Source organism: Aethalodelphis obliquidens, unplaced genomic scaffold, assembly GCF_003676395.1.
Source record: "Aethalodelphis obliquidens isolate GAN/ISIS:26980383/991018 unplaced genomic scaffold, ASM367639v1 scaffold7, whole genome shotgun sequence".
Classification (NCBI taxonomy): Eukaryota; Metazoa; Chordata; class Mammalia; order Artiodactyla; family Delphinidae; genus Aethalodelphis; species Aethalodelphis obliquidens.
The window spans coordinates 41,760,357-41,787,731 of record NW_020837951.1 but is presented as its reverse complement, the minus strand read 5'-3'; the positions used below and the strand labels follow the sequence as shown (position 1 = coordinate 41,787,731).

At 39.5% G+C, this 27,375-nt stretch overlaps 1 long non-coding RNA gene across 2 annotated transcripts in view; it reads right to left on the bottom strand.

Moving 5' to 3' along the window:
- LOC113620016 (uncharacterized) overlaps positions 1 to 27,375 on the bottom strand; it is a 72,775-nt gene that overhangs the window by 40,655 nt on the left and 4,745 nt on the right. The window contains exons 2-3 of one of the 2 annotated variants that reach the window (XR_003432621.1): positions 26,852 to 27,046; positions 9,765 to 10,592 (exon numbers count right to left, since the gene is read on the bottom strand). This is a non-coding gene — a long non-coding RNA (uncharacterized LOC113620016). Of the gene's footprint in view, positions 1 to 9,764; positions 10,593 to 26,851; positions 27,047 to 27,375 lie in introns of those variants that run through there. The other variant, XR_003432620.1, reaches the window with a different exon arrangement.

The window sequence follows — 27,375 nt, the reverse complement described above, 5'->3', positions numbered from 1 at the left end:
CCTAATAGGGTTTTCATTTCTCTTTAAATGTCTGTTTGAAACAAAATCACCTTCCATACCAACCCCCAATCCCACCCCACCACAGTTGAACCCACAAGCTTAGCTCACATCTATGACTTGAGCTTATGAAATGAACAAGTTAGAAGCAGTGTGAGGCCATGTGCTGGTGGAGACCATGATGGTGAGGGGCCAGAGTCATGAATGCCAGGACCTAAGGACAGGCCACATAAATCCAAAGCAGAAATCCACGGTGATTTTCTTTTCTTTGCATCCTCTTCAAAATACCATAAAGAGGAGCTAGATTTGGAACTACCATTTTAGTGCCACCTACCCATGCCAAGCACTAAGAATTTAAATTCCAAATGTTTCACACATTAGTGTTCTCTAGTCCTCAGGAATCAAATGGCTTTTACAGTTTAAAATACTGGCCCACAGTCACGACTGAGTAATACAATGAAGAGAAGTACAAGCTCAACAACAACAACAAATTACTCCACTACCAGTACCTAAAACAGCTGTAATATTGAAGCTCTGTTTGTCTTGAGATGAGTATTTTCTGACTCAAAAGTACCTCTTTTCCTAAAAATCTAATATTAAGTCAAGTTACAATGTCAGCTGTTACAGGTGCACCAAGAACCTCAGTCTCCCTACATGGTACTTTGGCCTAAATACCAGTTCTTATGGAGATATCCACATGAGCCCATATTGTATATCAATAAGTACTGGTTTGGGGAAAGTGGGGGTTTGGGATGTTTTTATTATTGCCAATTATCCAACAACCCTGCCCCTATGCTCATCTCTCCTCCTTGTGGGATTTCAGGCCATAAATATGCAAGAAGCAATAACCAAATGGGAAACAACATAGCCCTTTATTAATAGCAAGAACCATATACAACCAAAGACCTACACCTGTGTATTTCAGGCCTGAAGGTGTGCCACCATAATTCAAAAGCCCCTAGGGATTTCTGGAAGATACAAAACAGAGGGAATGGACTGGTGGCAAAACCCAACAGAATTGAACGATTCTCAACCTCATATGAGAAAAAGGGAACTATTATAAGAAGAGCCCTGAAATATGCCCAAGCTCAAAAACATAGTTAAAAAAATAGTTGCTCACGAAAAATTAATTAATTAATTAACTCAACAAACAGAACTAATCCTCATAGAAGCAGAGTCTATACAGGGAACAGAAGAAGAATATAGTCAGTAACTTGAGAGAGATTCAAAAGGATATTTTATCAAGGGAAAAAATTCGCTGTGAATAACAAGACTTAGGAATTTTGGAATTAAAAATGTAATTCCTGAAATACAAATTTAACTCAGTGGAGGGCTGAATAGTAGAATGCGCCACACTGAAGACAGAGTCAGTGAGCTGGAATATCAGTCACCTTATTCTTGCAGAACATGCAAAAGAAGACACAGAGGTCTTTTACTGGGTCTCTAAGGTCTCAGCTTCAGGAGAAGAATTGGATGAAGATAAAATTGAAGAACAGAATAATTTTCCTGTGTCGGAAAAAGGCTTGAGCATTCAGATTAGAAGGCTCTGTCAACCAGATGATGAGCAAGAAAAATAATTTTTAAAATACCTACCAAAGTCCTAGTAAAACTTCAAGTATAAAATGAATATACTAAATTACCCAGAGAGAATAAAAAAGTATAACAGAGAAAGAATCAGATTGACTTCCAACTTTTCATTTGAAATATAGGACACAAGAGGTTGAAGGAATAATGTCTTTAAGTTTCTGTGGGAAATTTTGACCTAGAGTTCTCCATTATTCTAAACCAGTATTTAAGGGTAATGGCAGAAGAAATGTTTTTCATAAAACTTATATCCATAAGCCTTTTATAAAGATTTAAGAAGAATGTGTTCCAGGAAGAGTAAAATATAACCCAAGAAAGGGAATATATGGAATAAAAGAAGCAATAGTGAGTAAAAATACATCATTATATCTAAAAAATTGCTGATACTAAGGTGTATAAGTGAATGTTAAGCTTTGCTTTCAGTGAAAATAGAAGCATAATTTAAATAAATTTTAGATTAAAATTTAGACCTAAATTTTAGATTATTTCAGAAAAACATGAAAGATCTCAGAAGCAGTGCTGGAAGATTTTGAGTGCTGTGGGTAGGGTCATATTGGGAAAATCAGAGAGATTATAAAGCCTGAAGAGTTTTGATGTTGATGGAAGAATATAAATTAAAATTTTTATTAGAGATGGATTGTTTAGTACATTTCTAAGAAAAATTCTGAAATCTGAAACACGTCTAACCAAAAATGTTTCAGATAAAGGATTGTGGACCTAGTAGTAATTTAAAAGAAGGTGTGGCAAAGAGCTTTTTCTTTCATAGGATATAAGTTCTGTGTTCTAGATAATATTAAATTTGCTTATGAGATAGAATTCTTAAACTCAGTAATAAAAAGCTACTCAAAAGGAAAGCAAAGCTCTATTGACCATTAGATCAGTATTTCTCAAAGAGCAGTCTGGGGACCACCTGTATCAGATGCGCTGAAACGCCTCTTATAGATTCCGGGGCCACACTGCAAACTTTCGAAATAAGTTTCTGTGGGTGAGGTCTGGAATCTGAGGTTCATCTTCCTCTGAACTCTCAGAGTTCTTTGCTTATATCTCTCTATGTCATTTACCTCCCTCTGCTTTGTGCTTTGTTTATATACTTATCTCCTCTCCATTATAAGAGTTGAAGGTCATGAAGGCAGAGACTGTCCCTGAAGACCCTGCAGGACACAGCATACTGCCTTTCACAGAGATATGCACTGTCATATGCAGTTGTGTTTATGTTTCTTCACAACATTATTATCTGTCAAAGTGCAAGAGGAGTTAATCTACTCAAACAGAATCCTGTGTAAATAGTTACTTTAATAAATTTTTTAGAATGAAACTCTTTTGTGCTTTTTATTAAAAAAAGAAGATAGATTATGAGAAACACCCCCTCACCATCATCCTTCTCTGTTAAAATTCGTGCTGTTTACATTTAAGCATCTACAAACTTAATGCATCATTACAATGAAAATAAATAGTATATAATATCTATAAAGGAGGGTGAAAAAATATATATATAGGAGACCTATAATTTTAAAAAAAGGGACTTCCCTGGTGGTCCAGCAGTTAAGGCTCTGCGCTCCCAGGGCGGGGGCCCCGGGTTCGATCCCTGGTCAGGAGGGAAAGCATTCGCTACAAGAAATGCCACACTTTAGCCATGCTATTATCCTCAATTTTCTTCTAGCAGGTAATGTCAACAGCAGAGAGGGTATCTTTGTAGCTTCCTCTCAGGTTCTAGACCCAAGAAAAGATGAAGGGAATAGTGAGGTAAAGAACGTATTTAACTACATGGCATGATATACTAATTTGCCCCAGCATCCTTGCTTTTGTCTCTAGGTATTTCATCAAAGATATTAAATATGATAAGGACTGACCTAATGTCATACCAGGACAAATGGGAGGAAGTTACATAGGACTCACAAAAGCATAGGATGAAAATACAACTTTCTTCATTATATAGGGAGGTATTAATAAGCACATAAAAAACACATTTCATTATTTGTTTTGAACATTAACTTTCACTAGTACCAATGTACGTTTCCTTTGCTGTTATGTCTGATACAATAAGCTTCTGAGATGCCATTCTGGCTTGTGTCTTTCTGAGAAAAGAGCTCAGAAGCAGTGCTGCAGCACATTCCCCAATAAAAATAGCCTTGAAAATGTTTGTGATTAGGCCTCCTTGAATAGATAATTTCCATTTCTATTCTTGACATTTATTCCTAAGATATCAATGGGGGGGTAGTATATAAACCACTTCTAAGCTTATCCTATTATTGATTTTGGAACTTAGAATATGAGATGTTTCTAGAAGCCACATCTCCACCTGTGATCTGGAGACACAGAGAATAAGCATATTGTACCTGAATTACAATTCCCAATGCTGTGAAAAGGAGAGGCCACATCAACAGGATAGAGCACGGAAAGGAAAACAGTCTCCTAGGAGTGATTCTGAGACTCATTAATGTACCTTATCATTGATTCTGCAATAGAACCAGCAGGAGTCATCCTAGCCTCCCATTGGGAAGCAAATAATTATTTGCTGGGAAAGGTAATTCAGAGGGGTTCTTATAGAAAGCAAATAAGCATATGTAAGTCAGACTATCAGATAAAAAAAAAATCCTTGGAACAAAAGAAACAATGTGTAGAATAAAAGAACGTAGGCTATAACAACATAAAATTTCCCTGTTTTGGGCTTCCCTGGTGGCACAGTGGTTGAGAATCCACCTGCCAATGCAGGGCACATGGGTTTGAGTCCTGGTCCGGGAAGATCCCACATGCCACGGAGCAACTAGGCCTGTGTGCCACAACTACTGAGCCTGCGCTCTAGAGCCCATGAGCCACAACTACCGAGCCCACGTGCCGCAACTACTGAAGCCAGTGCGCCTAGAGCCCATGCTCCACAACAAGAGAAGCCACCACAATGAGAAGCCCGCACACCACAATGAAGAGTAGCCGCCGCTCGCTGCATCTAGAGGAAGCCCGTGCACAGCAACAAAGACCCAACGCAGCTGAAAATAAATAAATTAAAAAAATTAATTTTTTAAAAAATCTTTATTAAAAAAAAAAAATTTCCATTTCCCCCTGCTAGTTTTCTCCTCCCAGTTCCTAAAACACCTCTAAACTAAAAAACGGAAGTGACAACATCATGAATCAAATGGATATAAAATTAAGCCCTGTTCATGTTTGCAAGTACATAAAACACAAAGGATAACAAAGAATATCAATAATATTGAAATACAGTTGTCAAAGCACTAAAATAATGTTTATGGTAATATACTGCTGCTTTATTAATAAAAAACAATATCTAACAGCTGCTCTAATAACTACCATAATTTTATAGTAAATTATATTACAAGATATCTGCAACAACTGTAATGTGATGTGCACGTGAGAATCTCCACCCTAAGTCCCCTGACACATTTCTTCCACCATCAGTATGATGGCTAACATGTCTGTTTCTGATGCGTGACCCCTTGAGAGGAAGTACTGAGAAGGCCCCAGACCATTTCAGTCCCTCCCTCCAGGGTCTCTGAATCTAAGGATGGAGGCAAGTTGTTGTGAATCTGGAGTTCTGTTGGTACAACCAACCATAAGACATTCCTTGAGACAGCTCATAAGATAAGCCTCAAGACTCTTTCAACCCATTTCTTAATGTTCAGGACCAGCCTAAAGTTGCCACCGAATTTTAAAACTCATGCAACTTGGACTAGTGAAAGCTAGAGGGTTGGGTGGCTGGACTTCCGTGGTGCCTTCACTTATGAGAAATATCACTACATGCAAAGCAAACTGGAGTCTTCAATGCCAGCCTTGGGAAAGTTTGGGATTGGGGGAGCAGTGAGGATTCCCTTGTGAGGACACCCCCGTCCATGACATATTTGCTTGTTGCAGATAGGATGTCGAGTCACGGGGCATGCCTGTATCACTTCCAGAGACTTGGGTTTGCCTTGGTGCTCAAATCTTAACTCTATTATTAGGTCTTCCTCTTGGAGTGTTGCCATCAACGACTCCTTTTCTTCCTCAGCTTTGATTAGCTCTCACTAATCACAGAATTCAGGCAACTCCAGGTTTGTGGTGAAATTTAATCATTTCCGGCTATAATTTTCTCCCATTCTGACCTAATCTTATTTCTTCAAGCAGGGCTCCCCTATTCTTCATCAGGAATGGCCAATTGTACACATACCTCCAGCATGAACGAGTCATTAGAAGATTTTTCCTTTCGTGTTGATGTACAGGTACGATTCCAATTGATTCCCAACAGGTTCTACAACCCATTCTGCAAGGCCCATATAGAAAGAGCACAGAGAACAAGTCAATGGCAAGTGCATGGAGCAGTGGCTCTCAAACTAAGCTGCATGTTACTATCACCTGTGGAGCCTTTGAAAAATGCTGAGTCCTTCAAAAACGGTATAGAGGGTCCTCAAAAAACTAAAAATAGAACTACCATATGATCCAGCAATTCCACTCCTGGGTATGTATATAAAGAAGATGAAAACACTAATTCGAAAAGAGACATGTACCCCAATGTTCACAGCAATTACAATTCACAGCAATTACAATTGTCAAGATATGGAAGCAACCTAAGTATCCATCAACAGACGGATGGATAAAGAAGATGAGTGTATATATATAATGGAATATTGTTTAGTCATTAAAAAAAAGGATGAACTTCTAATATTTGCAGCAACACAGATGGACCTACGGGGTATTATGCCTAGTGAAATAAGTCCGACAGAGAAAGACAAATACTGTATGTTATCATTTATATGTGGAATCTAAAAATTAAAATAAATGAATGAGTATAACAAAACAGAAACAGACTCACAGACACAGAGAACAAACTAGTGGTTACCAGTGGAAAGAGGGAGAGGGGAGGGACAAGGTACGTGTAGGGGATTAAGAGATACAAAGTACTATGTATAAAATAAATAAGCAACAAGGACATATTGTACAGCACAGGGAAATACAGTCATTTTTTGTAATAACTTTAAATAGAGAATAATGTGTAATAATATTGAATCACTATGCTGTATACCTGAAAGTAATATAATATTGTAAATTCACTATACTTCAATTAAAAAAAAAGAAAGTAAGAAAAACATTGAGTCCAGAACACACCCCTACCAAGTAAATCTGAATATGTGGAGTAGGACCCAGGCATCATGACTTCATTATCCCAGCTATGAAATAAATAAATACATAAATAAAATGATTATCTCTCTCCCTCTTTGGGTGGTACGACTACCCATTCCTCTTTTTCATTTTTAAGTTTCTTTGCAGTTTTAGCTTTCTGTGATACCTATGTATGGCTTTTATGATATGTAAATGATTAATCCACTTTTGAGTTAATAAATAAACATTTAAATAGGAATAGAGAGTTGCAAGGCTTCATATTTTATAGAAAGACAAAAAAAAATCCCCTTGCTGTGAAAAGTGAGGGGAAATATGATGAGCAGAGGGAGTGGGAGAATCTGAAATAACTTGTTTTCCTCACTTTTGTGGAAGACTTGAGCTTTTCAGTCAAACACATGACAACACTACGGTTCTTAACCTGGGTTTTATGGAGTTTATGAACTTTGGTCAATCCTACAACCTCCTGAAATTGTGTGAAAGTACTGAGTTTCTATCATTGTTTTTCTGGTAAAAGACTCGATGAGTTAAGCAGATTCTCAAGGAGACTTACAGCCCTACTGCTTCAGACCCTTGGTGTTTGAAGATGTGATCTTAGAATCACCTGCATGGGAGACACCATGGGTTTTTGTTAAAATGCGGGTTCCAAGTTCTACTCCAGGCCCACTGATTTAGAAATTTTCAGATAAACAACAGATACTTTTTTATTGTAAGTAAGTCTCAATTATTCCATGGGTTATACTTATACTTAAAAAAAAATCAACTGCTGTTATCTACAACCACATAGATGAATCTGAAAAGTATTATGTTAAATGAAAGAATCCAGACACAAAAGGCTATATATTGATATTATATAATTCTACTTATATGACATTGTAGAAGAGGTAAGCGTTTAATGACAAATCTGACCAGTGCTTGCCAGGGGTAGAGGGTGAGTGAGGGACTGACTGAAAAGGGCCATGGAGTAATTCTGGGCTGATGAAAACATTCTATATCTTGAGTGTGGTAGTAGTTACATGATGTTTACATGTGTAAACATTTATAGATCTGTTTATCTACAAGGGTGAATTTTATTGTGTGTAAATTATATCTCAATAAACCTAACTTAAAAAAATTGTTCATCTGAAATTCAAATTTAACTGTTCGTCCCATATTTGTATTTACTGAATCTGGCAACCCTGTCTGATAATGAAGTGAAATAAACTCCCTTTTTCTTTTCTTTTTTTTTTTTTTTTCCAGTACGCGGGCCTCTCACTGTTGTGGCCTCTCCCGTTGCAGAGCACAGGCTCCGGACGCGCAGGCTCAGCGGCCATGGCTCACGGGCCCAGCCGCTCCGCGGCACGTGGGATCTTCCCGGACCGGGGCACGAACCCGTGTCCCCTGCATCGGCAGGCAGACTCGCAACCATTGCATCACCAGGGAAGCCCATAAACTCCCTTTTTAAAAAGAACCCTCAGTAGTTCGTAGGCACACCACATACAGATGTTCTGTGACCTCAATGCTAGAGCTCTTTTGTGAACTTAATACTATACCACCAATCGCTGGACAAACAAGATTATATCACTGGTTTACTAGGGCCTGGGATAACTCTTGTCCCTGCCTAGAGTGGATTTTTATAGTTACTGGAAGCAACCAGGCACTTTATACCACAGACTGCCCAGTTTTGCAATGTACAGTGGCTAGCAGGAAGAAACTTTTGTTTTGATCATTCCAGCCTGGCAGTTTCAGACAGTGCTGATGCCTCTTTGTGGACTGAAACCAGGAAGTCTGGTTGAAAAGTTGCTAATGAAGAGACAGTAAGGCAGTATTTTCCTTTCTGTTTCAGAACGGGGACCTGTAGGCTCTAATAACCATCCTTTTGGTGAGGGAACATTGCCACCTAGCAACAGAATCAAGGCTCCAGACAAAGAATTGACTCCAGCTATACATTTTCAAGTACACTGAGTTGCAAGTTTGGGTTTTGGTTGCTTTCCACTTAGCATTTAGGGTCTGCTTTCCACGGAATGCAGGGAGAAAAAGGCATTTACCAGTAGAGCCTAGCTTTGTAAAAAGTAAGTGGAAAGGATCTTTAAAAAAAAGATAGTAATATAAATAAGAATGGATTCCCTTTAGTAAGCACTGGTATGTATGAGAATAAAACAAGCAAAACTAAACACACTTTGTTGAAAGAAACTTCTTTCTGCCGAAAGCTATATGAATGAAATTCACATTTTATTTTATAACTCATAAAATGTCCAAGTTTCTGATGTATGCAAAAGGCTGAATAAAAATTACCAGCAATTAATACATAGACTCTCATGTATAAAAAGAGCATGACTTGGAAGCATTAAGCTTGGCTCCCACTTGAGATTCCAGGATCAACTAAGGGCTTCCCCCAAATCTAGCTAATCCTGGAGTCTTCAAACTCACCCCCACAAAACTCACAACGTCTCATGCCCTGTGTGTTTCTAGTATAGGGAACAAATCTTGCCGTCAGAGAAGAGGAGCTAGTTAGAATTTCCCAAGCATTTGATATGGACTTTCCTTTTTCTTGCAACTTAGTCAGTCTTGGCTCAGTACCACCAATTTTAATAAACATGTCCTTGTGAGCTGTAGCAACAAAGATTATGTTGCTGTAATAAATATTTACTGTCCCTTATTTGTTGCTGAAGAATCGTGATTCCAACTGTAGTATAGTCTTACAGTTGGTTACTAAGTATGGATATGTTTTACAAATTTGTATAACCTCCATCAACGAGATTACTTTATACAGAAAAAAATTTTTTAACTGTCAATGAAAACAGTCACCTATTTCTTTTTTTTAAGATTTATTTTATTACTTATTTATTTATTTTTTATTTTTGGCTGCATCGGGTCTTAGTTGTGGCACACGGGGGATCTTCATTGAAGCATGCGGGCTCTTCATTGTGGTGCGTGGGGTTCTCTCTAGTGGCATGTGGGTTTTCTCTTTATAGTTGTGGCCCATCGGTTCCAGAGCGCATGGGCTCTGTAGTTTGCAGCACGTGGGCTCTAGTTGAGGTGTACGAGCTCAGTAGTTGTGGCATGCGGGCTTAGTTGCTCCGCGGCATGTGGTATCTTAGTTCCCTGACCAGGGATTGAACCCGTGTCCCCTGCATTGTAAGGCGGATTCTTTACCACTGGACCACCAGGGAAGTCCCCGGTCACCTATTTCTTATGGAACACTTAAAATGGGACAGATATTGAACTGCAAACTTACATAAAGGAGATGAGTATCGTTATGCCGGTTTTAACTAAAGCTTGGAGAGTTGAAGTAATTTGGCTCAGATCCCACAGCTAGTGTCAGAGCTATACTTCAATGCCACCGGTTAGAAGCGCAGAGGGTGGGAGTTCCTCACTAGCAAAGGCAGTAATGAAACACTTTAAATTCTTGGCTACATCTCTATTTAAGCCAGGCTGAAGCAGGTAATGCCTACCTATCTAGTCAAGCTGCTTCCACTGTGTCCTAAGAGAAGGATGGTTGAATCCCAAAGAAACCCACAGCCAGATCGCAAGGCCGCATTTTCATTACAGAGGGTTGTCCTACCACAGAAGACTCCTGATGTCTCAGGTAGGGCAGTGGACACTGGGTAGTGTTCCAGTAATCAAATGCTGTGTAACAAACTATCCTAAAACCTGGTGGATTAAAAGAGCATCCACATTTATTTTGCTCATGAATCTTCAATTTGGACAGGGATCAATGAAAATAGTTCGTCTCAGCACCAGCTAGTACAGCTCAAAGGCTGAGACTGGAGTCACCTGAAGGCCTCTTCATTTACATGACTGGTTATTAATACTAGCCATGGGCTGGAACCTTAGCTGGGGCTGTCAGCCAGAAAATCAGCCTGTGGTCTCTTCATGTGTCCTGGGCTTCCTCACAAAATGGTGGCTGGGTTCCAAAGGTGAGCATCCTTAAAGAAAAAGATTCAGACAGAAGTTGGATTGCCTCTTATGATTTAACCTTAGAAATCACTTAACCTCACTGTTGTGGATTGAACTGTGTCCTCTCAAAAGATATGTTCAAGTTCTAACCCCCAGGACCTGTGAATGTGATCTTATTTGGAAATTGGGTCTTTGCAGATATAACAAAGTTAAAATGAGCTCATACTAGATTAGGTTAGGCCCTAATCCAATGACTTTTGTCCTTAGAAGAAGAGGGAAATTTGGACACAGGAAACGTAAGGAAGAATGCCAAATGACAACAGAAGCAGAGATTGAAACGATGCATTTACAAACTAAGGAATGCCAAGGATTTCTGGCAACCACCAGAAGCTAAGAAAGAGGCATGGGACAGATTTTCCCTCAGAGCTCTCCAAAAAACTCAACCTTGCTGACATCTTTATTTCAGACTTCCCACCTTAAGAAACTGTAAGAGAATAAATTTCTGTTGTTTAAGACACCCAGACACTTTGTTATGGCAGCCTTAAGAAAGTAATACACTCATATCTGCTGCATTCTATTCACTGAGACAGACATAAAGTCTCACCCAAATTTAAGGGAAAGGTAAATAGACTCCAAATTTTAGTAGAGAATAGCAAAGCTCTGGAAGAGATTGTGGGACTTGAAATACTGCTATGTTCATTTTGGGGAAATACAATCTGCCACAAGAAGAAAATCCCAATCCATAGAACTTGAATATCTTTGGGCAGCTGCTTTGCTGAACTCTCTATCCTGGGATATCTAAGGTTTTCAGTATTCTTAACTGGACGTTGCAAAGACACTGAAGTTAGAATTCACTTCTTACCAGATTACGTGCTGGTGTTAGTTTCATAAGTGAAGGTTTATCCTGGGAACACATGTATGTATGTATGTATGTATGTAATTTTCCCCAAAGGCAGCAAGAGCTGCAAACATTTTCCATTTTTTTTATTCCTACAAAGAGAGCCTTGAATGGACTTCAGTATATGATTCGACATAAAACTAGTGACAATCTAGAACATTCATCCACTTGTCCCTGCTAATTTAAAGAACTTTGTGGCCCAAGAAGCTGGGCTCTGAGGATGTTCTGTGTTCTTTACTTCAAGGTGCAACCAATTTATGCATTTTGGCTGCCCTGACATGAGAAGTGGGGTGTGAGACTTGGTGGTGTATAAGTCCAGGGAGTCCCATTCCCCTTGTGTTTAATGTCAGTGACACCTGCTAAGGAAGAACTCCTTGTGCTCCCCGTACAACTCTGGGCAAATGGATGATGGCCCCTGGGTTGAACCACCTGTGAGCCCTGGAAGTGGAAACAAAGCACTTGAAAATATTCCCTAGTACCAGTGCCCTCATCTTCCTGCCATTATTCAGCCACTGAGCTTTACTACTTTTATGTGTTGCCATATGGACAGAAGTTGGGGAAGAGGAGGAAAATGTGCTAAAACAGAGCAAAACTGGGGCATCTCTCCTAGACAAATCCCCCCTCTCCATTTGGGACTGTCTCATACTAGCCCTCTTAGTACAGAAATCCTGTCTGACTGTTCCATCACCTGGGTGTGTATAGAGATACCCAAAGATACAGGATCCAGAAATGACTTTCCATGTAAATAAAGGTCAGTCTCTGAGCTCTTTCAAGCCACAAACTCTCCTTTGGTGAGAAGTCCTTGATCCCTAAGTATGTGAAAGAGATCACTGGTATGGGAGGCTCATCCCCCAAGTCTCTAGTCCTGCCTTTTCTACCTAGTGGGTCACTGAGAATCTCTGCACTTTGGAGAGTTGGAAAACTCACACATGGTGATAGACCTGCAGGACTGTTCAACAGATAATCAAAATCAGAAATTCATCTTCTCAGACTCAAGGCTTTGCTTGCTCTCTAAGCTTGCCCTACTCAACAGGAACCAAAGTTGCTTTGCTAGGACCACAATCCAGAAGCTAGGGCAGGGGAGTGGCCTGGGGGAGCTGGGGGAGTCACACTGCCCCTAACTTCTCCACCCCCTGGGAGTAAAGGACAGCATTGGAATGAAAGGTGATGCTAGTGGCTTCTTTTATCACACATTCACAGGCAACCCCCATGCCTCCCTAACCTTGTCCTTTGTGGCCTCACCCTCTTTGAAGTCTTTGAGAGGTGTTGCTCCACTCAGCCCTTCCAGGCTACGTCCAGATAACACAGATGGGGATGAGGGCGAGGAAGCACTGGGTGCCTCTGGACTCTCTGACTTTAGGCTGAGTGGGGATCCAAGGTGAGACCAGGACCCCTGAACCCTCAGCACGAAGGGGAGGGCCCACATCAGCTAAGAGGGTACCGCAGGACACCTATTTCAGCTCCTCCAGGCTCATGAAGACCACAAGGTGGCAACCTAACTGTGATGAGCAAACAGTTTGCATCAAGAACAGTATCTAACAAGTTGTCATCCTACATAGCTGGAAAAAGGCACCAGTATCAGCTTCCCAAGACAGGGAAATGCCTTGCCTGACAACATGCATACATGCCAATATTGCCTTGTGCTCACATACAAAGTCATTCACACCCCTGCCCGGTCAGCTCTGAATCAGGCACAATGCCTTGAGGCCTGAATCAGGCTTTGGGGCTGGGGGTTGAGGGCAGGAGAAGGCAGGATGAGACCCAGGAATAAGCAGGAAGGGAACATTCCCATTCCGTCCACCTGCTTCTTCCTTCTTCCATCTTTTCATCCTTTCTGACTCAAACACCCATCAAGCTTTCCCTCACTCTCTGTCTCATTTTCCTCCAGGTTCTGTGTGGCTGTACCATGAACACTCCCATCACTACTAGATAGGTGCTCCCTTTGTCCTACGTGACGTCACCAACGCAGGTACCATGGAGGGCCTCCAGTCTGAGAAAACACCCAGCCAGCAGAAAACCTCAAGGTTGAGTTCAGATGGGTCCCCAGACAGGTCAACTCTCCAGGCACAACAGTTCCTCCTCTAGGTTTTGCCCTGGCCCTCCCAGCATAGCTGGAGCACATCCCTGCCACAGCACATACCTTCATCTAAGACCCACCAGATCTGTGTCCCCTGGACACTGGCTATGCTTGCTGGAAGACAAAAATAGTGGTAGTTTTCAACAAAATGTTCTTGTCCCTGAGCTGCTTCAGTGCAGCTATTGCATGGTTATACAGGGTGGGCAGTCAAGTGAGCTGGACCAGACCAGAAAGCAAAATTCATGTCCATGGCTTTGAATCCAGCTCTCATCTGGAGCTGGAGAGTGACCGAGTGCCACTTGGCAATATGTAAAGATTTCTTGCCCAACCCTGGAATGTCCTCCTTCCCCTCCCAGCTCTGCCAAGACTTTCTTCTGCCCTCTTCACTCTCTGGCATCCTCCCGTTGGAGGAAGCAAGAGGAGAGAAAGGACACTAAACCCTCACCTCACCTGGGCTACAGTGCCCAGCAGGAGAGAGCTGAGGTTTCTGCACACATTTCACCCACTTGTGTCACTCACTCAGCTGCTCAAGCCTCACTGGGAGTGAGACGGAGGGGAAGCAGGTCACCGATGAGCACCTCTTTGTGGCGGCAGTGCATGAACAAGGCTCAGAGCTGCCTCCCCGATATCTCTGTATCAACTGGCTTCCCCTCATCGCCCTGGGGCTGGGGCTGGGGCTGGGGAGGGGTTGTGATGTTTACAGCGTCATTAAGATCTTACACTGCTGCAATCAAGCACCATATCATTTCCTCACTTTGATTTCCTCAATTCTCCTCCTAAGTTTAACAAATCAGCCATGCTTAGGACACTCACACCTTTCCCCTCCACATGAAGAAAGCTTAAAAGAGTTGAAAGCGCTTTTCTTTGCTGTTTTCTCCCACAAAATCAGCTTCTTTACAATTTCCATCTTCCAAAGAACTTATGCTTCAAGACTTGCCTTCTCTATTCTCCCTTCACCGTAAGATGACTCTTAGCAAAGTCCCTTACACATGATAGCATCTCTGGTGTTGGCATTTACAGACTCTGGCCCTAACAAACCCAAAAGGTCCCGGGACTTAATTCCTCAAATGTCCTGCAGAGATTAAACGTAGATAAGCTCAAAAAATAAAATTTCCATATGAGAAGAATGGGCTATGCAAATGGTCCATCAGCTGTATTCCTTAAATATGTCTATATCCTGAAAGACAAAGAAAGCCTGGGGATATTAAATCTTGAGAGACCATAGAGACATGATATTTATATACCTGTGTGACATTTGCTGGATCCAGGACTTGAGAAAAGACAATGCTATAAAGGACATTACTGAGTAAATTGACAGACATGAAATATAGGCAGTAGACTGAGTAAAATCTATTAATGTTAGATTTCCTGAAGTTGATACATTTAATGTGGGTATGTAAAGAAGTCTCTTGGAAATACGCTCTGAAGGACTCAGGGAAAGGGACAATGATATATGCTCATTGTAGAATATTCAGGAAGGAGATTAATACAGAGCGAGACAGACTAAATGAGATAACATGTTAAAAATACATGAATTCTTGTAACTTTTTTGTAAGTTTGCAATTATTTCCAAATAAAATGTTTTTAAATATTTCCCACAAAGCACCAGGAGATGGGCCTTGGAGACACCAAATAAGAAATAAGGGAGAGGGTTCCCTGGTGGCGCAGTGGTTGAGAGTCCGCCTGCCAATGTAGGGGACACGGGTTCGTGCCCAGGTCCAGGAAGATCCCACATGCTGCGGAGCGGCTGGGCCCGTAAGCCATGGCCGCTGGGCCTGCGTGTCTGGAGCCTGTGCTCCGCAACGGGACAGGCCACAATAGTGAGAGGCCCGCGTATGGCAAAAAAGAAATAAGGGAGAGTGAGGGAAGCATGGGGCTGAAAACAAGGGATTGGTTATAGATCTGGGTAATTAGATCTCCATCCTTGGTTTCCACCCATCACTGAAGAGCCAAAGAGCTTCCTTCTTCTATGGCATCCCCACCCTGCTCCCTGCCTGAAGGGTTGGTAATTAATCTCTGGAGAAGTGGAACTCAATAGGCTTTGAGCTCAGGGATCCAAGCAAAGCAGAGGGTGGGGTGAGGTACAGGGATTGCCTGAAAGTGCCTAGTGTTCTGAGAAACATGAATGACCAAGGAAACTACCATACCCTTTCTCACTCTTTTACTTCTCTGTATTAGCCGATTGGTTACACTGAAAATGATGAAACAGAAGGGAAGGGAAAGACAGGTCAACCCACTGTTCCTTTAGCTTTCACTCTTTCTTTACACAACACTAAGCTGAAGGTAGAAATCATGGTAGAAATCACATGTGTTGAGAAATGAAGGTGAAACAGTTGAGTTAGTTTTGTGCGGCATTTCCACAGTATGTGTAAAAAAAAAAATACATATGCATGTACAATCTACCAAGTATAAGTTGTGTAATTTTGGTAATTTTGCATACAAGCAAAAAGCTCTTATAGTTGCACTTAAAACTCACATTGTACAATATAAAGATAAATGGTAAAATTCATACTATTAATGCAAATTTAAAATTTTTCTTTACTTAGAACAATAGTCTATAGCAAATAAAAAACAACCTGACAAGCTGAGGGAGAGAGACTTTCGAAAAGAAGAGGTTTTCTATTTTAACCTGCTAACACCACTTTTTTCCTGCTTTTCAAACAAGGGACCCCACATGTTCATTTTTTCCTAGGCCCCATAAGTTATGGGGCTGTGCCTGGACATTTCTTCTGATCAATTTACAGCCATGGAGGGTGAAAAGTTTGAGGTGAGAAGTTATCCACCTCATCCTCCAATAGGCGTCGATTGTTTTTATTGTTTTGAATTACACAAGTGACTTAGATTGGGTCCCCAGAAGCAGATGCTGAGAGGGGGAACTGTTCTAGGACAATCCAGTGGGACCTGAACAGGAAGGAGGCCAGGAAGAAAGTACAATTTCAAGTAAAGACCCTTAAGGTCAACAAAGTCATTTAGGCTGAATTTCAGGGGAGCCACACAGAATCAAAAAATACACCTTTGAGTTGCCCAATCAAGGGCTAGGCTGCAGGAATCTTTATACTCCTCCTGTCAGTTATTTGTTAAAAGCTGGGGCACAGGGAGAGGGACACAAATAACCAGCACTTCTCCTCTCCAGGTCGTCAGCAAAGCTGCTTCTGGTAGCCTGAAGGCACCCTAGCAACAAAGAGACACAGGTGCCGGCTCTTGGGGGGTGCCAAGCCCCTTAGGTGCTAGAAAGCACAAAACATAAACACACTGTAATAAGACTACTTGAAACATCAGAAATGGTAGTGAACAAAAATGCACTCCAATGCTGCTCCTTCAGAGAGGGTAATTCTGATAACAATGTGATATTTATCCTTCCAGGTTATTTTCTGTGCTCTTACATTCAGTCCACAAATATGTATGAATGTCCACTATGAGTCCACTAGATGCTGATGCTGCAGATAAATCAGATAGACCTTGTCTCTGTTTTCATTATCTTACATTCCAGTCGGCATAGTGCTTGTCTAACTATCCTGTATCTTGCCTGTTTCACTTTACAATATACCATGGATACCTTGTTACATCAACATATGCAAATTCGCTGCATGTTTTATTGGCCACATACCATTCCATAAAAGGAATGTAGCATAATTCATTTAACCAATTTCCTATTGATTACGCACTGATTCCTAAAAGAAAATAGCTGAGGAGAAAATAAAGCAAATACTTTCTTTACATGGGTGACACATCTTTGCATGGGTGTATTCTCTGAGGCCAACTGAGAGACGGTTACTTTTTAGGATGAAGATATGTACGGATAAGTAGAGCAATCTGCCTGAACTTAAACCTAAGAGAAGGTTTCAGAAATATTCTGGGTGAGGATGCACAAAGGTATGAGAGTCAGACCACACTAAGCATGAAGGCCACGTTAACGTGAGGAAGTTGAACAGATGTTACAATTAGAAACCATTATAAGTCTTTGGGGGGAACTTCAAGTCATTTTATAACAGGTATATACTGTATGATTTCCAGTTATTAGTTTGCCATTCAATCCTCTGATGCATACTTATAATACAGATGAGGAAAATGAAGACCACTGTTGCACAACCAATGGGTGGTAAAACCTGGATCTGAATCCTAGTCTGACTCCTCAACCCATATTTTTCCCAAACATTATGCTGCCTACACTTATGCTAAACTGTCAGATTTTAAGCAGCAAAGTATAAACTGGGTTTGCATTTTACTGCCTGGCTGAGGAGAGGGGGGGAGATGATGACTAGAGGCAATGAAAGTTGCTTATCAGCAGGATGGGCCTCTAGGGGAGAACATTAACTATTTTTATTTATTTATTTATTTTTATTCATTTATTTTTTTGGTACGCGGGCCTCTCACTGTTGTGGCCTCTCCCGTTGCGGAGCACAGGCTCCGGATGCGCAGGCTCAGCGGCCATAGCTCACAGGCCCAGCCGCTCCGCGGCATGTGGGATCTTCCCACACCGGGGCACGAACCCGTGTCCCCTGCATCGGCAGGCGGACTTTCAACCACTGCACCACCAGGGAAGCCCAACTCTTTATTTTAAAGTAAATTTTTTAATAGAAATGTAACATACACAGAAAAAGTGCACAAATCAGAAGCACCAATGAATTTTTATAAAGTACATCTGTGGGACCAGATCTTCACACTCAAAACTTTAAACGTTATCAGCAACCCAGACCCCTGTCAGTATTCACCACAATCCTGCTTACTATCACCATGGATTTATTTCACCTGTTTCAGCTCTTCAAAAACGGAATCACATCATGTAGTAGGCAGCTTCTGAATGAGTCCCAATGACCTTTACGCCCTGGTATTAATGTCCTTGCTATACTCCCCTCTGGAACTAGAGACTTGCTTCTAAATGGAATGTGGCAAAAGTGATGGGATGGCACTTCCAAGATTAGCTGACGAAAGCCCTACCTTGTTCTCTCACTTGCTCCCTCTGATGGGAGACAGCTGCCCTGTCACGAGCTGACCTAGGGAGAGACGTGTGTGGCAAGGAACTAAAGGTCACCACCCCACAGCCAGTGAGGAGCTGAGGCCCTCAGTCCAGAGCTTATTAGGAGTGAATCCTGTCCAGAACCACATAAGTACACTTGGAAGCAGATCCTCCCTCAGCTGAGTTTTCAAATGAGACCACAGCCCCAGCTGACACTTCAATTACAGCCTTGAGGCCGAGGCCCCCAGCTAAGCCACACCTGGACTCCTGACCCACAGAAACTGAGACCATAAATATATGTTACTTTAAGCTGCTAAATTTTGTAGTAATTTGTCATGAAGCAATGTATTATATGTACTCCTTTGTATCTGGCTTTTTTCAGTCGACATTAAATTTGTGAGATTCAGCCATATTTTTGTATATAGCAAGAGTTCATTCACTTTCATCGTATTCTATTGTATTGAAGTTACCACAATTTATTTATTCTCCTCTTGGAAGACATTTGGGTTATTTCTAGTTCGGGGCTATATGAATAGTGCTTCTTTGAACAGTCTTCTGCATGTCTTTTGGGACACATATGTACACACATCTGCTAAGGATGCACTAGGAGTGCAATTGCCAGGTCACAGGCTATGCATCTGTTTAGCTTTCCACAGTACTGCCAGCAGTTTGTAAAGTGCTGATATTAATTTACTGCTCCACCAGAAGTGCGTGGAGTTCCAGTTGCTGCACATCCTCATCAGCTCTCTTTTTCATCTTAGTCATAACGATGGGCATATAGTGGTGTTACATTATGGTTTTAATTTGCATTTCCCTGATTAATTAATGTTTGTTTTAATTTAATTAATTTAATTACTTAACTTTCATTTCCTGCATTAGGATGAGCACCTTCTCAGGTTTTTTGGTTATTTTGGATATTCTTCCTTTTGATATGCCTGTTCAAGCATTGTCCATTTTTCTGTCAAGTTGTCTTTTTCTTATTGGGTTCTGATACAAACTGGAATCAAGGTCTTGTCAGAAATAGATATTGAAAAGAACTGTCATTCTTTGGTTTGTCTTTTCACTCTTCAGTGATTATTTTGTTGATTATTTAGATTGACAATCCATCTAGGATTGATTTTTGTATATGAGTTGACATAAGGGTCAAAATTAATTGTTTCTATATGAAGACTGACACATCACCATTTATCGAAAAAAAAAATCCTTTATCCATTGTACTTTCACCTTTGTCATAAACGAAGTGACCATATATATGAGTCACAGTCCAAACCTTTCTGTTCCATTGCTCTATTTCTATTGTGTCAACACCACATTGTTTTAGTTATCATAGCTTTAATGAGTCTTGTTGTCTGACAGTGTAAGTCCTACAGCTTTGTTCTTGTTTTTCATATCTTACTATTTCTTGGTCCTAAGAATCTCCACATAAATTTTAGACTCAGCTTGTCAGTTTACACACACACACACACACACACACACACACACACACACACACAAGGGATTCTGCTTCTTATTGCATTGAATTTGTAAAAAGTGCGGAGATTACTGATTTTCCTACTGCATTAAATCTGTAGAAAGTGTGGAGATTATTGATTTACAATGCTGAGCCTTGCAATCAATGACTATGATATATCTGTTCATTTATTTAAATATGATTTAATTCCTCTCAATAAAGTTTCTCAGTTTTCTGTGTAGAATTTTTGTAAATTTTTCATTATATTTATTCCTAGGTGTTTGATTTTTTAAAAACACTTTTATTATAAAATAAAAATAGATTCAGGAAACCACATAAGACAAATTTATAACTTAATATTACAAGGCAAAAACCATTTTAACTGACACCCAGGTGAAGAAATAGAACTTTGCCTAAAGCCCCTCCATCTGTCCTGATCCAATTATAATTCCTTTCTTTCCCAAAGTAATCATTTTCCTGACTTTTATAATTGGCTCTTCCTTAAATTTCTTTATAAATGTTATCACCCTAGTTTGCCTCCCTAGACAGCATCGTTTAGTTTTGCCCAGTTTTAAATAATGACTTTTTCTCTTTTAATCTACAGGTTGCTTTTCCATCCTTTTATTGCCCTTCAATTTACCTGCTGACATGTAGAGTTTCCCACATGTAGAGTTAACATGTAGAGTTTCCCACAATATGGGTTTTGCTGAATACATGTCCATGGTGCAGCTCAACATGTTCCTCTGTCCTATTTCCTGCAAAATGGGAAACTGATCAATCCTTTTGGGAAGACTATAGTCTGGTGTATTATTTCATTAGGAAGCAGGCAACATCTAGCTATTCTCCTTTTATGATGTTAGCAGCCACTGATACTTAGTGTCTAGATCTGTTAACTCATCACAGATTGCAAAATTATGATATTCTAAGTTGATCATTTCTTTTTCATTTATTGGCTGGAATACGTCTATGAAGAGATCTATCCCCTCATCTACAATTTTGTTACATAGTGGTACAGTTCATAGTGGAAAGACAGGATAAAGGCTTGTTTCTTCCCCCACCTCACTACATCACTGCCTTTTTAAAAATCAGTTTTCATTATAATGATTTTTCTCTCAATTATACTCACAAGTTGACTTTTTTTTATATCCATAGAAACCCATGGATTTAAACACAGTTGATGAGTTTCAATTCATTGTAATTATTATCCTTATTGATGCTCAAATTGCTCCACTGTCCACTGAGAACCTCTTTACCTTTGGCTAAGTCCTTTTGAAATAACCCTAGTAGTCTTTGATAACTTTCTTGTTACTTGGTATCACAAGATTTTCCAAGTTCGTCTCACACAAATGATCCAGACCTGAAATCAGCTTTCTAGACCACAATCTGGACCCTATGGATGACTTTTGCTATTTTGTTGGTCATTATTTCTAGGCCTAGTCAATGAACAGAGATAGAATGTGTATGTATGTATTTTTGTGTGTGTACATGTGCACGTATACACATATATAGTCATATATAACTATATAGTACAGATATACAGTTAATATGTATCTATAGATAGAAATAGGCCTAACTATCTACATGTCTAATCTAAATATATGTAGAAATATATATATCATTAAAATACCTTATTAGTACAGATAATTCAAATTCAGCACTGCAGAGTTTTTAGTTAACCTCTTCTATATTACTTCTGTGTTCCCTTTCTTCCCACCCTGAGAACCCTAGTTCTCAAGTTCACAAGGGGTGTTATAATTAGACTATTTCATAATTGTTCATTTGCTCTATTCCATATTACAAAACAGACTCAGGACAGAAACTCTAATATTATGTTTGGTAAACAATACGTTTATTGAAAACAGTTTTAACTTCATTTGGCATTTGTTCAATCTTTCTCTCTCATTTAAAGGACTGACATCTCCATTGCCAGAGCATATTGCCATTATATACTATACTCTCTCCGTTTTAACCTTCATTTAGTTCTAATTCTATAAAAACTATATTCTTACTTCTCACCATCGGTTCTTACACTGATTGCCTCTAGTCATTTTGGTTGTATGATGTTTATTCTTTGATAGATTCTTTCAGGGTTTATGTAATTAAGATACGTTGAGTTCTTGTATGTTGATAACAGGCGGCCTGTCTCCAATTATAAGTGAAAGTTAGTTTTGTTGGGATTAAAATTCCAAGCTCACTTCTTTTTTTAAGTCTAAAAATTTCTCTAGAATACACTTTGGTGTTGGTTGTTCAGGCTTAATAGTCTCAGGCATGTGATGTACTCTATCAATATGTAGTTTCTATTATTACTGTTATTATTAATTTAGAAAAGTTTCTTGAATCATTTTGTTGGTATTTGTTCTGTTTCCTTGCTTTGATTTTCTTCTTTAGGGGCTCCCATCATTTGTATATTTTATTTTATTTTATTTTTTGCCTATGTACAATATTTGTCACATCCTCTTGAATCTTTAACAATTTCTTTTTTTTTTTAATTTTAGATATTCCATAATCTTCACCTACTTTTCATAAGGTGTTATCTGTTGTGTTTATTCAGTCTTGTGCTTCTCCTGGTTAAGACTTCTTTTTTTCTTTTTTTTTTTGGGCCCTGCCTCATGGCTTGCAGGATCTTAGTTCCCTGACCGGGGATTGAACCCCAGGCCCCCAGCAGTGAAAGTGCCAAGGCCTAACCACTGGACCACCAGGGAATTCCCAAGACTTCTTTTTTAAATGATTTTTTTTTCCCATCGTAATTCATTCCTGGGATCAGTTTCATGTTTGAACATTAAACCAACCTTACATTACTAGAATAAAGCCAATTTGATTGTGATATATTATTGTTTTACATATCATGGATACAGTTTGTGCTTTTGTTTACACATTTTGCATGCATGTTCAAAAGAGAAACTGGCCTGTGATTCTATTCTTGTAATATTCTTTTTAGTTTTGATCTGAAGCTTATGTTGGGCTTATAAAAATTCTGAGCAATATATTCTTTTCTGTTTCCTGGAAGATTTTTATGTAGGATTACCACTATTTCTTCCCTAAATATTTGGAAGAATTTATCCAAATATTTATCCCTGGAAATCATTTTCTGTAAAGGTACTTAATTATACAAACAACTTTTTGAGTAGATATAGATGTTTTAGATATTTTTTCTTTCTTGGGTTAGTCTTGTTAGGTTGCATTTTTTAAGAATTTATAATTTTGGATGAATTTTCAAATTTATAAATAAAAAATTATCATAATTTTAACAGTTTCATTGGGATATAATTTACGTACCGTAATTTCAACCCTTTAATGTATACAATTCAGTGGTTCTTAGTGTAACCACTAAAAGACTTGTGTAACAATCACAACAATCCAATTACAGATTTTTGTCCCCCCACAAAAAAACCCATTACATATTAACAAGGTTTTTTCATTCTCCTCAACCCTCTCAGCCCTAGGCAACCACTAATCTACTTTCTGTCTCTACAGCTTTGCTATTCTGGGCATTTCATATAAATGGGACCATACAATATGTGGTCTTTTGTGAGTGGCTGCTTTTACTTTACATAATGCTTTCATGGTTCATCCATGTTGTAACATGGATCAATATTTCATTCCTTTTTATAGCTGAATGCTATTCTATTGTACGGATATTCCACATTTTGTTTATTCATTTATCAGATTGGCATTTGAATTATTTCCACCTTTTGTTTTTATAAATATGCTTCTATGAACATTCATGTACAAGCTTTTATGCAGATAATAAGCTTTTATTTCTCTTAAGTATATATTTAGTAGTGGAACTATGACTGCTATGACCCTATGACCCTATGACTGCTGGGTCATAGGGTAACTCTATGTTTAACACTTTGAGGAACTGTCCAGCTGTTTTGTAAAATGGCCGCACCATTTTACATTCCCACCAGAAACGTATGTGGGTTTCAATCTCTTGTCTTAAGGCCTAGCATGTCATCTATGCTGGAAAAGGTTTCACATGTAGTTGAGAAGGATGTGTATTTTACTGTTCGGTTGAGTGTTCTATAGACATTTATTAGGTCTTGTTAATTCATAGTGTTGTCCAAGTCTTCTATATCCTTGTTGATCTTCTGCCTAATTGTTCTATCCATTATTGACTGTGGAGTACTGAAGCCTCTACCTAATGTTGTGGAATTATCTATTTCTTCATTCATCTATTTCTATCTATTTCAATTCTTCATGTATTTTGGTATCTTCTTCATGTATTTTGGTTTTATCTTATTCAGGTCACATATGTTAATAATTTTTATATCTTCCCTTTTTTTTAATCATAAAATGTTCCTTTTCATATCTAGTAACTTTTTTTTGTTTTAAAGTCTATTTTTTCCGGTATTAGTATAGCTACTTCAGCATTCTTATGGTTGCTATTTGCATGATGTATATTTTTTCATCCTTTTACTTTGTACACATTAGACCTTTGAATCCAAGGAGTGTCTCCTATAGAAAACATTTTTTTAAACCCAGTTTGACAATTTCTGCCTTCTTTTGATTGTATTGTTTAATTCATTTTCATTTAGTTTTTATTATTATATGGTAGGATTTATTTATGTCTATCATTTTACCTTTTGTTTTCTACATGTCTCATGTTTTTGTTTTTTTGTTATTGTTCCTCCATTTTCCTTTTATATTAAGTGGATATTTTCTACTGTAACATTTAATTCCTTTAATGATTTTTAACCACATTTTTGAGTAATGGCTGCTCTAGGGCTTATGTAATACATCTTCTCAAAATCTCTTCAGATTTATACTAACTTCATTCCAGTGAGAAACAGAAACTGTACTTTTATAGAGCTGCGTTACTTCTCCTCTTTTTTGTTTTTATTACATTTATATATGTTACATACTTAACAACATATTATTATAATTATTACTTCACGCAAGCTTATCTTTTAAAGGAGCTTGGACACTGTGTAGCTACGAAGAAACCTTTTGTCTAAGGAAACTAACTAAAGAAACTTGAGAGTGGAAAAAGAGAGAAAGAATGAGAGAATAAATACCCTTCTCATGGTGACTCATTCACTTATTCGTTCATTTACCAAATATTTACTATGTGTATGGTACTGTGCTGAAAACTGCACAGAACACAGAGATGTACCTCTGTTCTCAGGGAGGTTAGAGACCAGAGAGGGAGATAAGATGTAGATGCCTTATGGCAGTTCCATATATGTCTTGTTAAACTGTTTACAAGTTCAGGGGAGAAAAGGGATCCATATCTTGCTTGGATTCTCAGTGAAGTTTTCCCAGAGAAGGAGGTGTAAAATAGATTGACTAGAAAAAAAAATTAATGTAATAGGTAGGTATGAAAGGGAGCAAAGATGCAGAGACAATTAGATCCAGTTATTTTTTTTAAAGTCTAGAAAGTGAAATTAAAGTCAAATTATGGAGGGTCTTGAATGTCAATCGTAAGAGTTTGGCTGTATTGTGTTGGCAATGGGTGTCATGGACGGTTTGGAACAGGGCAATGGCATAATCCAAGAACCTTAGGAGGTGTAATAGAGGTTGTAGGGAGGAAGATAGGAAGACATGCTATTCTCCGAAGCAATCATCGCAATCCAGGTATAAAATAATAAATGGTAGAACTGGAGTAATGGCAACACAGATGGAAGGGAGGAGTATGAGAGACCCTATAAAGAAAAACTGTCAGGGCTTGGTCATTGATTGGATACATTCATTTATCCATTTAACAAAGGTTATCAGTAACTGTGCTAGTCGCTGGGGATGCAAGAGTAAGCAAAACAGACATGATTTCTTCCTCTCGGACCATACGGTAAACACCTACCTAAAACTGGATGTGAAATGTGATGAAGGCTATAAGCGAGAGGTACGTGGTGTTATGTGAGCTACGGTAGGGGGATGTGATGAGTTGAGTAGGTAAGGGAATACTTTCTTGACAAAGTAACACATGAGAAAAGATGAGAAGGATGAGGAGGCATCAATCAGTTGCAAACTAAACAGAAGGACTTTTCATGCAGAGGGGCAGCATGGGCAATGTGCCGTTGTAAGTATGCAGGCCTGAAAGGAGGCCACTGTGGGCTGGATGATTGAGAATGAAAGGAAGGAGGTGCAAGACGAGGCTGCAGAGATCATGCTCCATCCTGCCAAGGGGATGCCCTGCCCTGCAGACTAGTGCACCCAGAGTGCCAGTGCACAACAAGATGAGAAGCTTGCTCTAGAATGCAAGTCAACACACTGTTTCTTTCATCAAGAAAGTCTTGCCTGTTAAACTAAACAGTATATATCTAGTGGAGGTATGATTTACATTCTGAAGCAAGGGCCTTATCTTACAGAATGGCAACAGTTCTCAACCGGCAGCCAGCCTGTGACTCCACATTTTAGACCACTGTGAGGAGGTCTGTCTTTATCCTAAGAGCAATGGAAAGTCACAGAAGGATTTGAAGAGGAGACGGTGGTGTCTGCGTCATGGAACGTGGATTGGAAGGCAGCCAGAGTCAGCAGAAAGAAGATGATGAAGTTTGTGTCTGAAACCTTACTTTCTTGGTGAAATAAGAGGTATCCTCTTCAGGTGAGAGAACAAGGACACACAACAGAGTCTAGTGGGACATGAAAAGAGTGGAGAAAGAGTCATTGTTAACAGCCATAAGTAAGGGAGTAGAAAAAAGAAATGGGGACCACATGTCAGTTAAAATAAGACAGCCTGTGTTGTTGACATAGCTCTGTGACTGGATCTAACAAACCCATTGCTCTGAAAGCAGGTCCAGAGAAGATGAATGTTAGAGATGAGTAGAATGCATCTGCAGTGAGGTTCCATGGGAAGGTAAAATGGTTTGGCAGTCTGGGTATAATGTTGTCATGATGGACCAGCAGTCAACTACAGGGAATCAGAGGTAAAATGATAAACTGTATTCTAGTCAAACTTACACTCACCAGAGCCCTGAAGGAGGAGAGTCCACATCTTGTACTGCCCAGTAGCCATGTCCCTCCCAGGGCAGGTACCTGCAGGGAAGCCAAGGCAGCTTGTCTTGGGCCAGGCATGGATCTGGCTTGTCAGAGGATCCCAGAGGTGGTATGGGGAGGCAGCTGTTGCTCACCATGTTCAGGGAAGCTGGAACACACCAGATGCTGAAAGGAAAACCAAAGCCACTATTAAGCCATAACTAAATGTTAAGGAGGGAAGAGATGATCAGGCAAGTCTTGACTGCCAGACAGAAAATAGGGAAGCTCGAGGAAAACACATTTTAAATTAATATGTTAGATGATTAATTAATATGATGAAGCTTCCCTGAAGTTCATCTGTAGGCAGTAGCCACAAGGTGCTAGTAATGACTTATATGGAGAATAGATGAGAAAGTCCCAGTAGTCATTAATCAGCACTTCCTCTGTACCAACACTGTGCTAGGCATAGGGAATATAAGGATGAATGAGACACTTTCCCTGCCTTCAAAGGGCTT